Raw genomic sequence first — 12,843 nt, 5'->3', positions numbered from 1 at the left:
ACCCGTATCCAACACCAAGATAGGGTTCGAGGTATTACTAGAACTTTACATTTTCAGTATACTAACTCGGGTCACAAAATTTCACTCAAATTTAAAACCTTTCAATCATGAATATCTCGTCCCTTGTATAGGCCTACGAGACCTATATCATACCTAGAGGCAATGAGGGACAAATACGGGCACGTTCAATGAACCTTAGTCTCCTCAGAAAAATTTTCTTAACATAAAGGGACACATGCCCGTGTAGGTGGGTCGTGTGGACTCACACGCCCGTGGGGCTTAGGCCACGCCCATGCCCTTCAACCGTGGGCAACACTGACTTATCAACACGACCATGACACACACCCGTATTGCCTGCCCATGGACGACACTGTCAATTGAACACGGCCATTTCACACGTCGTGTGGCCTACCCGTATAAAACTTTGAGCTAAAATTTTGAGTGCAGGGGACACACGGCCGTAGAACACGCCCATGAGAGGGAACCATGTGTCACATAGGGCCTAGACACACCTGTGTGTCTAGCCATGTGGACTCTAATAGGCTATTTTTCAAGCCTTTAGTCACCCCTTTCTACTACTTGTGCTTAGTGGTTACCAGGTTTGAAAGAAAACATGGTTTTACACTTGTAAATAATCTTAATAAAACTAGTTGTATGGAAACCTCATGTCATTGGTTTCTTACATGAAAGGTTATTTTCCATTTAGTGTTATGGGTTCCCATGTCACTTTAATTCATCCAAAATTGGCTCGTTCATGTGACTCATTGCCAATTGGTAACGACCCATCACTTGTAATTAAAACCATGCATAAAATCGTAGGTCATAACCTACTTCAATTAAGTTTCATGGTCATATACAAAGAGATAAACATATTTTTACATGCCTTCGTTTGGAAAATCAAATGACACATATAACAAAATACTCAAAAATACTATACATGCCATTGAATAAAATAAATAAAGTCTCTATACCAAAGCTTGTCTAGTTGATAATGTGTTGACTCTCCAATCGTCTTCCAGGTCTTATGAGTCCTCGAGCTCTGTGAGACAGGTAAAAAGAGAGGGTTAAGCATTTACATGCTTAGTAAGCTCGAATAACCAGAAAGTAAACTTACCAAGTAATTAGCATACATCCATACTTAAATCATGAAATCATCAATTAGGAAATGATTTCCTATCACATGCACTCAATCAATGAGTTAGTCACATAACAAAGCATCATGTAATTTGTGTAGATGAGCTCATCATTCATCATCTTATTGACATACATCATATTACTCCCGTTGAGTTTCTAGGAAATCTCGATGGAATACCCATTATCCATCAATTCTTATGAATGATCATTTCACATATATGCACTCCCGCGAACCTCACTTCTCATGGCAGGATTACTAGTCTAGGCTAAATCCCCCATATCATGAACTCATAAGGTGATGTCGGGATTACCAGACCTGGCTAAATCCCTTATAGCGACAAACACCCTTAATGAGCTTGGATCTGAATTACCAGTCCAGGCTAAATTCAGACCCTAATCGGATTACCCGTCCGGGCTAAATCCACAATGCACACATATTCTTTGGGAGGCTTGATCATTCAAGGAACAGCCGTTCGGGCTAGATCATTTTCATACTTGAGATCACGGATTACCCGTCCGAGCAAAATTCTTACTGCAATACATGCAGGATCTCTTTACACATATCAATGAGGGTGTTTCCATCGAATTCCCTTTTTCAACCTCAACCGAGACATTTTTCACATGTTACCATCAAATATGCATTTGTATGATATTTCATGCTAATAATAAATACAATCATCATGCATTCATAAATCATACAATTATACATATTAGGGGTTTACTTTCAGTTATCCGAACTTACCTGGTATTCTTTTCGGAGTTGTGTTTCGATTATTCCAAAACCTTGCGTTTGCCACGATCGACCTCCGAAATTTGTTCCTCGGGGTCTATAATAGCAAAATTAACTCATTAATACTCCACATTATACATTTCAAGTTTAATATCTACCCCCAGTCCAAATGACCGTTTTGCCCCTAACCTTTCACATTTTTACAATTTAGTCCCTAGGCTCGTATAATGAAACACATGCACTTTGTATCTTACCAAAGCCTAGCTGAACACTTTTCCTTCTTATGGTAGCCCACATTTTCCATTATTTTCTCATTTCTACCACAAATTTATATCGTTTGCAAAATAGTCCCTATAAGGGTTTCTAATGAAAATCAACTAGGAAAAGATGCTTAACACATATTTATCTTTCATATTCCTCCATAATCTATCAAAATACAAGCAACTCATGCATGGGTAAATTTTCGAACATGAACCCTAGCATGAAATATGGGTAGAAATGGAGAGAGCAAGCTACCGGGATTTCAAAAATACAAAGAACATGAAAAATAGGGCTTAGAAGCACTTACTATTGAGCTTGGAAAGCTTGGAAACCCTAGCTATGGAGACAAGAGAAAGTTGGCTGCATGGAGAAGAAGAAAGGCTGATTTTGGCTTGATTTTTCCCATTTTAATTCATTAAAAAGCCAAATGACCAAAATGCCCTTATGCCCTTTCTTTAAAATTTCATCCATGCACGCCCTTTTTTTTTTTCCAAAAGCTCAGAATTTGCAAAAATTACTCTTCAAGACCTTCTAAATCATAATCTAAAGCAATTTCATACAAATTGCTTCTAGAATCCAAGTTTTCCAATTTAATCAATTTAGTCCCTAATTTCCAATTGACATCTTATACTTAAAATTTCTTCATGAAACTTTAACACATGCATATATTCATATTATAGGCCTCATAATAATCATAAAATAAATAATTTGATGTCAGATTTGTGGTCCAGAAACCACTATTCTGACTAGGCCCTATTTCAGGATGTTACATTTCTCGCCCCTTAGGGACTTTCATCCTCGAAAGTCTTACCAGAAAACAGATTCGGATATTGACTTCTCATGGTTTCTTCCGGCTCCCATGTAGCCTCTTCTACACCATGTCGATGCCATAAGACTTTTACAAGTGCCACATCTTTATTTCTCAACTATTTTATTTCACGAGCCAATATCTTAACCGGTTCCTCTCCATAGGTTTTGTCCGGTCAAATTTCAATCTCAGTCGATGAAATTACATGAGAGGCGTCTGATCGGTATCTCCTTAACATGGATACATGGAAGACGTCATGAATCTTTTCTAATTCGGGAGGCAAGGCCAAACGATAGGCTAATGGTCCAACTCTTTTGGTAATCTCATACGGTCCGATAAATCGTGGACTCAATTTACCTTTCCGACCAAATCTCAATACCTTTTTCCATGGAGATACTTTCAAGAATACTCTATCCCCAACTTGAAACTCAATTTCCTTTCTTTTCAGATCAGCATAAGACTTTCGCCTATTTGATGCCGCTTTTAAACAATCCCGCATCACTTTAACTTTTTCTTTAGTTTCTTTGATCAGATCAACTCTATGAATCTGATTATCCTTGAGTTCTTTCCAGTACAATAAAGTTCGCCACTTCCTACCATACATGGCCTCATAAGGCGCCATCTTCGAACTTGTTTGGAAACTATTATTGTAGGCAAATTCTACCAATGGTAGCTATTTTTCCCAACTACTCTGAAATTCGAGTATGCAACAACGTAACATGTCCTCGAGAATCTGAATCATCCATTCAGACTGACCATCGGTCTGAGGGTGAAAAACTGTGCTAAAACTCAATTTGTACCCAAGGCTTCTTGTAACTTCTTCCAGAATCTCGAAGTGAACCTCGGTCTCTGTTTGAAATAATCGACAATGGTACTTCGTGCAATCTTACTATCTCAGAAATGTACAAATTGGCCAATCTATCAAGGGAATAATCTGTTCTTACCGTAATAAAATGAGCTGACTTTGTCAATTTGTCCACTATAACCCATATAGCATCTTTCTTTTTTGGAGTCAAAGGTAATCCCGTCACGAAGTCCATGGTAATTCTGTCCCACTTCCATTTGGGGGCCATTACAGGCTGTAACAAACTTGAAGGCACTTGATGTTCAGCTTTAACTTGCTGACATACCAAGCATTTTGATACAAACTCGAAAACATCTCTTTTCATACCGTTCCACCAGTACATCTTCTTTAAATCATTGTAGATCTTGGTACTTCCCGGGTGAATGGACAAATGACTGTTATGTGCTTCTTGCAAAATCTTCCGAATAAGTTCATTGTCTTTGGGTACACAAACCCTATCTCTAAACATTAAACATCCATCAGGACTAATTCAAAAATCAGACTCAACACCAGACTCACATTGAGCCCTTTTTGCTTGCAAGTCATCATCATTAAATTGAGCATCATAAATTTCCTGCAGAAATGTCGGTCTAGCTTTCAGCTTGGCCAGAACTGAACCATCTTCAAGCAATTTCAAATGAGTATCCATAGCTCTCAAAGCATACAGGGATTTTCTACTCAATGCATCGGCGACCACATTCGCCTTTCCCAGGTGATAGTCGATAATCAGATCGTAATCCTTAATTAATTCTAACCATCTCCGCTATCCCAAATTTAATTCTTTCTTAGTCATCAAGTATTTCAAACTCTTGTGGTCCGTGAATATACAGAAAGTCTAGCCATACAAATAATTCCTCCAAATTTTCAAGGAAAAAATAATAGCATTAAGCTTTAGGTCGTGGGTTGGATAATTCTTCTCGTAAGGCTTCAATTACCGTGAAGCATAGGCTATCACCTTGCCATCTTACATAAGTACACAGCCCAATCCATTTAAAGATGCATCATTGTAGACCACAAACTCCTTCCCTGGTTCAGGTAGCACTAAAACAGGAGCTTCGGTCAGCAATATCTTTAACTTTTCAAAACTTTGCTTACACTTCTCCGTCCATTCAAACTTAACATCTTACTATAGCAGCTTCGTCATCGGAGTTGCAATCATGGAGAATCCTTTTACAAACCTTTGATAGTAACCGACTAAGCCCAAAAAGCTTCTAACTTCGGTTACATTCTTAGGCGATTTCCATTCGACAATTGTTGAAATCTTACTTGGATCAACTCAGATGCCTTCACCCAAAACTATATGACCCAAAAATCTAACCTCCTAGAGCCAAAATTCACTCTTGCTAAACTTAGCATACAGTTACTTTTACCTTAAGGATTACAACACAATTCTCAAATGCTTCGCATGCTCTGTCTCATCTTTAGAGTAGATCAAAATGTCGTTAATAAACACAATGACAAACTTATCCAAATACAGCCGAAAGATCCTATTCATTAGATCCATAAACACAGTCGGTGCATTCGTCAGCCCAAACGGCATGACAAGAAATTCATAATGGCGATACCTTGTTCTGAAAGTTGTCTTAGGTACATCCGAGTCTTTAACTCGCAGCTGATAATAGCCAGACCTCAAGTCTATCTTGGAGAATACGGTGGTTCCTCTCAACTGCTCAAACAAATCATCGATCCTTGGCAAAGGATACTTATTCTTGATATTCACCTTGTTCAATTGTCAATAATCGATACATAACCTCATCGAACAATCTTTCTTCTTTACGAACAACACGGGGGCACCCCAAGGTGAAAAACCTGGCCTAGCAAATCCTTTATCCGTCAGCTCTTGCAATACTAAACTCTATCTCCCTTTCAGGAGGTAATCTGGGTAATTCCTTCGGAAAAACATTGGGGTACTCACATACTATCGGCACGAACTCGATTTTCAGCTCTGTTTCCTTAGTGTTCAGTATAAATGCAAGGAAGGCTTCATATCCTTTCCTCATATATCTTTGGGCAACCATTGCCGTGATTACAACCGACGATGAACCCAATTCTCTTGATTTGACCGGTAGAATCTTACCATCCGGGCATTTTAACTTAATATACTTACTACCACAATTCACTGTTACATCATGAAGGGCTAACCAATCCATACCCAATATTCATCAAATGGTAACAACATAAGGTTAGCCGGGAAACAACGACCTTGAATCGTTAAAGGATAATTCTTACAGACTTTATCAACTAGAACTGATCTACCTAGTGGGTTCGACACTCTAATAATATCTTCCGTATGTTCATACTAGACACCAATCTCATGCAAATATATGAATGTGTCGACCCCGAGTCAATTAAAGCAACAACACTTAAATTAAAAAGAGAGAAAGTACCTGTAATAACATCAGGAGCAGCGGCTTCTTCTCAGGCACGTATCGCATACGTTCTTTCTGGGACTCGAACCTCTAATTTTCCAGTGTCTTTAGTCACGACTCGACTGCCACTAGCACTCCCAGGGTATCTCGGAGGTCTACCTCGTAGAATGGGAGAACCCGACTTCGGAGCTATTTTCTTATCTTTTTTAGCTCGTTCCGGGCAGTCTCTGAGAAAGTGATCAAGAGAATCACATCTGAAACATGCGCCGCTCTTCATTCGGCACTCCTCCAAGTGAAATTTGTTGCAGCTCTTACACTTTGGTTTTTGATTATCTACACTCCCCACACTAGTCACCATTGGGGAGGAAGACTTTTGACCTTGTCGTTTAGAGCTTTTCACTCTACCTGAATATCCCACTGACGAAGTGGAGCGTTCATGCAGGCTCCTGGCTTTCTTCGTGGAGAACTACAGTGTTTTACTGCTAGACCTCTTGCTCGCAACTCGAGCCCTCTCTTAGCTTGTTTTCTTTTATTATTAAGTTCCTCAGCCTTCTTAGCTCGACCGGCCAATGCGGCAAACTCTCGTATTTCTAAAATCCCAATCAACAACTTAATATCCTCATTCAGACCTTTCTCAAAGCGTTTACACATTTCCAATTCAGTTTGGACCCATTCAGTTGCGTACTGACTTAGTCGTACGAACTTTCTCTTGTATTCTACTACAGTCTTGTTCCCTTGTTTGAGTTCCAGGAACTCCTTTCGCTTCGAGTCCAAAAATTGTTGGTTAATATACTTCTTCCTAAACTCTACTTGGAAGAAATCCCAAGTAATTTTTTCTATCGGCATTACCGAGGATACAGTCTTCCACCAATTGTATGCAGTGTTCTTCAAAAAGGACATAGCACACTTCAAACATTCCACGGGTGTGCATGACAAATCATCTAGCACCCGCATAGTATTCTCGAGCCAGAACTCAGCTCTTTCAGCGACATCATCAACTTTCGCTCTAAATTCCTCAGCCCCATACTTCCTAAGCTTATCTACAGGAGCTTTACCGATTCTCACTGGTGCCATAACTCGTGGCACATCCTCATCAGGTTGGTTAGAGGGCGGGGAGGTCTTAGTATATTGGGGCGATTTCTTAGATAATCTACAAACCTGTAACACCCCGAACCCGAAACCGACACCGGAGTCGAACACGAGGTGTTAACTGACTTTAACCCCTTTATAAAATTTATTTTCCAGACACTGCCCAATCTGTGTACTAGTCGTTTTAAAAATCATATCTTGAGTTTCGTAACTCAAAAATCAGTTTCGTGATTTTTCTCAGAAACTAGACTCATGTGCCCATCTATGTATTTTTTTTCTAGAATTTTTGGTCTGGCCAATTAGTACAGTTTATTAGTCAAAGTCTCCCATGTTGCAGGGGTCGACTACACTGACCTTTGCCCATTACGACTTGGATATCTCCCTGCACGGGGCTTCAATACTGATGCCGTTTGTTTCTATGAAAACTAGACTCAGAGAGGAATCTGTACATATATGGTACGACCCATAATTATCTCTGGTTAATTTATAATGAATTTCCAAAGTCGGAGCAGGGAATCCAGAAACCGTTCTAGCCCTGTCCCACAAAAATCTGATTATCTCTTAATATACTGCCCATATGATCTTTTCGTTACTTCTATATGAAAATAGACTCATCGAGCTTCGATTACATAATTTATTCATCAATCAATTCCATTCCTACTATTTTTAGTGATTTTTCAATCTCATGTCACTGCTGCTGCCAGCATCTGTTACGAAGGCAACCATGCCCACTTCATGTTTACTCCTTGATCCAACTAATAATTCCTCATGCATATCACAAATTATGATCATGACTAACCATGCCAAGGCTAATCATTGTCAACTTTTCCCTACTACATTATTACCATATCATAAATTTTAACACCAAAACAATTAACCATGACATATGGCATAAAAAGGTCGAATCATCAAAATTTACGACCTAACGTTATGAAACCAAACCCAACCGAACATTTATGCCATTTTCGCATGGCTAAAAGTTTACATACCAAGGTTCAAACACAACATAATAGCCTATACATGCCGAAATGTTCTCCTAAGCCAACTAATAAGAAAGTACCAAAACTCGCTATCCGGTGTGATGACTTCGATGACGGCCCGACCACGCAAAAAGAGATGTGTCCAAGAAACCTAGAATAGGTGACAAGGAAACACCGAGTGAGTTTATAACTCAGTAAGTCATAAGCTATGCACTACCATCCATCAATAACATTATCACAAGAGAAAACAAAATGGAACGAGGCTAATTACTCCATCCATTCCGAACCATACCATAGTTCCTCCAACCTATCGGTTCAATCTCATACCAATTTATGCATTCACAATCCACATACTCATCAATAGGATATTCGAGGCATTTTCATAAATCATTTTATTTTCGTTACAAACATACAACTAAACGGCCTTTCACCCATTCTACGATAAACTTTATGTACGTGACTTCGAGTATATTTGTCACATAGGTTCAAACTTACCAAGCTCAACACCAAGTATAGACATAGCACCTATTAGCCATGAACTCAAGACACTTACCCGATCCGCTGTCCATGATCGACTCAATAGTGTCGCACACATAGTGTCCATAATGATTCAAGGATGTATATTAAGTCCGCACACTCAGTGCTATATAGTCAACTCGCACACTTAGTGCTACATAATCAAACTCGCACACTTAGTGCTACATAGTCAATTCGCACACTTAGTGCAACATAGTCAATTCGCACACTTAGTGCAACATAGTCAATTCGCACACTTAGTGCAACATAGTCAATTCGCACACTTAGTGCTACATAGTCCCACTCGCACACTTAGTGCTGTACAATTTAAACCCGCACACTTAGCGCCAATCTCATGGTCATAAATGGTTATACCCGCACATTTAGTGCCGAGATCAACAACTCAACACATCTCACCTCTTTTCTTTTCATTCAACAATTTCATCATCACATACATACATGTATATATATATTCATTCCATTCAGCATCATTACATAGATGTTATGACCATTTGAATTAATACCAAATATATGCTTAATGACTTACTTTACGTTGGGTAAAATAATTCCGAGTCGGCTACTCGATGACCTTCGATTTCCCCTTGTTGGACGCCTCTCCTTTAGGTTCTTGAGCTTAAATAAATAAATCAACTAGTTTAATTACCTTGCTAGTTATTTATATCCCGTAACATTAATAGTTTCATATCAAAAGAAGCATACGGCAACATTCTATTTCAAGGTACATATTCATAATTCAAATTCGACCATATAAACCAACATCATCCACTTGATCAATTATAAAGAATTAAGGTTAATATCACCATGTGTACTCTATATTGCACATTATACATAATCAAATTTAACATCATCTATGTATTCACTCATATGGCCGAATATACATACCCCCATATAACATCATTTTCATTCCATTTAACACTTAATTTCCACCACATGAACACTTGGCCGAATACTCCTAAACTAGCAAAACTCCACATTTGTTCATACCATCTTTTAAATTCACATGTCTATTTTTTATTTTTTTACAAGAGTCATAGCCGAATCGTTTTAACCATGAGTAACATAACAAGCATAGATCGTGTTTATGGATATACCATGGCCAATTCAAGCTAATCACCTCCAAAATCATCAACCATTTTCAATGCATATAACATATATAAACATGAATAAGTTTCATATAACCTCTTAACACATTAATTTCTTTCATCAACAACCTTTTGTTTCTTTATTCATCAAAACTTAAAGGTAAGAAAAAAATCAAGTTCTTCTCACACATACCATAACCGAAAGCTCTATCCAACACTCTAAATTCGAAATTTTAGTATGGCTAGGTAAGAAAAACGTGATGATTAACCCAAGCAACTATTATTTCAAAAGAAAAATTAACAAAATTTACTAACCTCCTCTTCATTCAAAAGGCCGAATGCCTTTGCTCCCCCTCCTTTTTCTTCTTCTTGTACGGCTAAGAAGAACAAGGTAATGACCCCCTTTTTTTGTTACTTCTTTTATTATCCTTAGTATTTCTTTTTATTATTTCCTTTCCTTTACATAAAATAATGACCACTTCATGGAAACTTACCACCTATTCTAATATATGCTCCATCATGGCCGGCCACTATGTATAAAAGAAGGGGTATTTGACATGCAAAGCCATTATTCTCTCCACATGCTTTAATAGGTCCTTGTAATTTAACCTATCACATTTCCAGATTTTCTCACATAGGTCCTATTTGCTAAAATTCACCTTCAATTAAAAAAATTTCAAACATGAAATTTTCACACATGCATATATACATATAATAAGCATCAAATATGACAGCTAATTATTTTTATGACGCGGTTTAGCGGTCCTGAAACCACTTCCCGACTAGGGTAAATTTTGGGTTGTTACAACTCTCCCCCACTTAAGAAATTTTCGTCCCCGAAAATCTTACCAGTAAATAGGTTTGGGTATCGTTCTTTCATCGAGCTCTCGGGTTCCTAGGTTGCTTCCTCGATCCCGTGTTTGAGCCACAACACCTTAACCAACGGAACCCTTTTATTTCGCAACTCTTTCACTTCACGAGCTAGGATAAGAATCGGTTCTTCTTCATAGCTCAAGTCAGATTGAATTTCAACTTCTGAGGGATTAATCACATGTGACGGATCGGATCTATAACGTCGAAGCATTGAAACATGAAAGACGTCGTGTATCCTTTCAAGTTCAGGGGGCAAAATCAATCTATATGCAACCGGCCCCACTCGTTCAGAGATTTCGTACGGCCCAATGAATCTCGGGCTCAACTTGCCTTTACGGCCAAACCTAAGTACCTTTTTCCAAGGCGAAACTTTAAGGAACACTTTATCTCCCACCTGATATTCAATGTCCTTCCGTTTCAGATCCGCATACGATTTCTGACGATCTGTGGCTACCTTCAGACTTTCACAGATTACCTTTACTTTCTGTTCGGCATCTTTAATCAAATCAACTCCGAAAATTTTACTTTCACCGAGCTCGGTCCAAAACAATGGTGTACGGCATTTACGACTGTACAAAGCCTCATAAGGTGCCATCTTAATACTTGATTGAAAACTATTGTTGTAAGCGAATTCAATCAAAGGTAAATACCGTTCCCATGAACTACTGAACTCGAGGATGCAGCATCTCAACATATCCTCAAGTATCTGAATTATCCGCTCGGATTGACCATCGGTTTGGGGGTGAAAAGCGGTGCTAAAATGCAGCTTGGTACCCAAAGCTTCTTGCAATTTCTTCCAAAATCGTGAGGTGAATCTCGGATCTCTATCCGACACGATAGAAATAGGTACTCCATGTAATCTCACAATCTGAGAGACATACAATTCGGCTAGTTTATCCAATGAAAAATTCGTACGCACGGGGATAAAGTGAGCCGACTTAGTCAGCCTATCAACAACAACCCAAATCGCATCCTTCTTACTTGCTAACAATGGCAGTCCGGACACAAAGTCCATTGTGACTCGATCCCATTTCCACTCAGGTATCATGATCGGCTGAAGTAATCCTGAAGGCACTTGATGTTCCGCTTTCACTTGTTGACATATTAAACACCTTGAAACAAATTCAGAAATGTCTCGTTTCATACCCGGCCACCAAAATTGATGTTTCAGATCGTTGTACATTTTAGTACTACCCGGGTGGATAGACATTCAGCCACTATGAGCCTCATTCAAAATCATCGAAATAAGTTCCGAATTCCTTGGAACACACAAACGACTTCTAAACCTCAAACAATCATCATCATCCATTCGAAACTCCGATTCCTTGTTCAGAACACACTCAGCCCGTTTTGCAACCAATTCATCATCAACTTTCTGGGCTTCACGAATTTGATGAATCAACAATGGTTTGGCTTTAAATTCAGCTACTAACACATTGTCGGGTAGAACAGACAAGTGTACATTCATCGCTCGCAAAGCAAACAGTGATTTCCGGCTTAAGGCGTCCGCAACCACATTAGCCTTTCTCGGGTGGTAATCAATGACAAGCTCGTAATCTTTCAACAACTCAAGCCAACGTCTTTGTCGCAGATTCAAGTCTCGTTGAGTCATTAAATATTTGAGACTTTTATGATCCGAAAATACATGGCACTTCTCACCAAACAAATAATGTCGCCATATTTTCAAAGCAAACACGATGGCAGCTAGTTCGAGGTCATGGGTCGGATAATTTCTCTCGTGTGGCTTCAATTGTCTCGATGCATAGTCCACAACTCGACCTTCTTGCATCAATACGCAACCCAACCCAAGTAGGGATGCGTCACTATAGAAGACAAACTCTTTACCTGATTCGGGTTGCACTAAAATTGGAGCTTCAGTCAAATGAGTTTTCAGTTGATCAAAACTTTTCTGACATTTCTCCGTCCATTCAAACTTAACATCCTTTTGAAGTAGCTTCGTCATTGGTGTGGCTATCATCGAGAAACCTTTGACAAATCGTCGGTAATAACCGGCGAGCCCCAAAAAGCTCCGAACCTCAGTAATATTTCTCGGAGGTTTCAAGTTAAGTATGGCTGAGATTTTGTTCGGGTCAACTCGAATACCCGATACGGATACCACATGACCCAAGAAGCTAA

This window comes from Gossypium hirsutum, chromosome A06 (genome assembly GCF_007990345.1).
Source record: "Gossypium hirsutum isolate 1008001.06 chromosome A06, Gossypium_hirsutum_v2.1, whole genome shotgun sequence".
NCBI classification, from domain to species: Eukaryota; Viridiplantae; Streptophyta; class Magnoliopsida; order Malvales; family Malvaceae; genus Gossypium; species Gossypium hirsutum.
Note: the sequence above shows the minus strand (reverse complement) of the source record.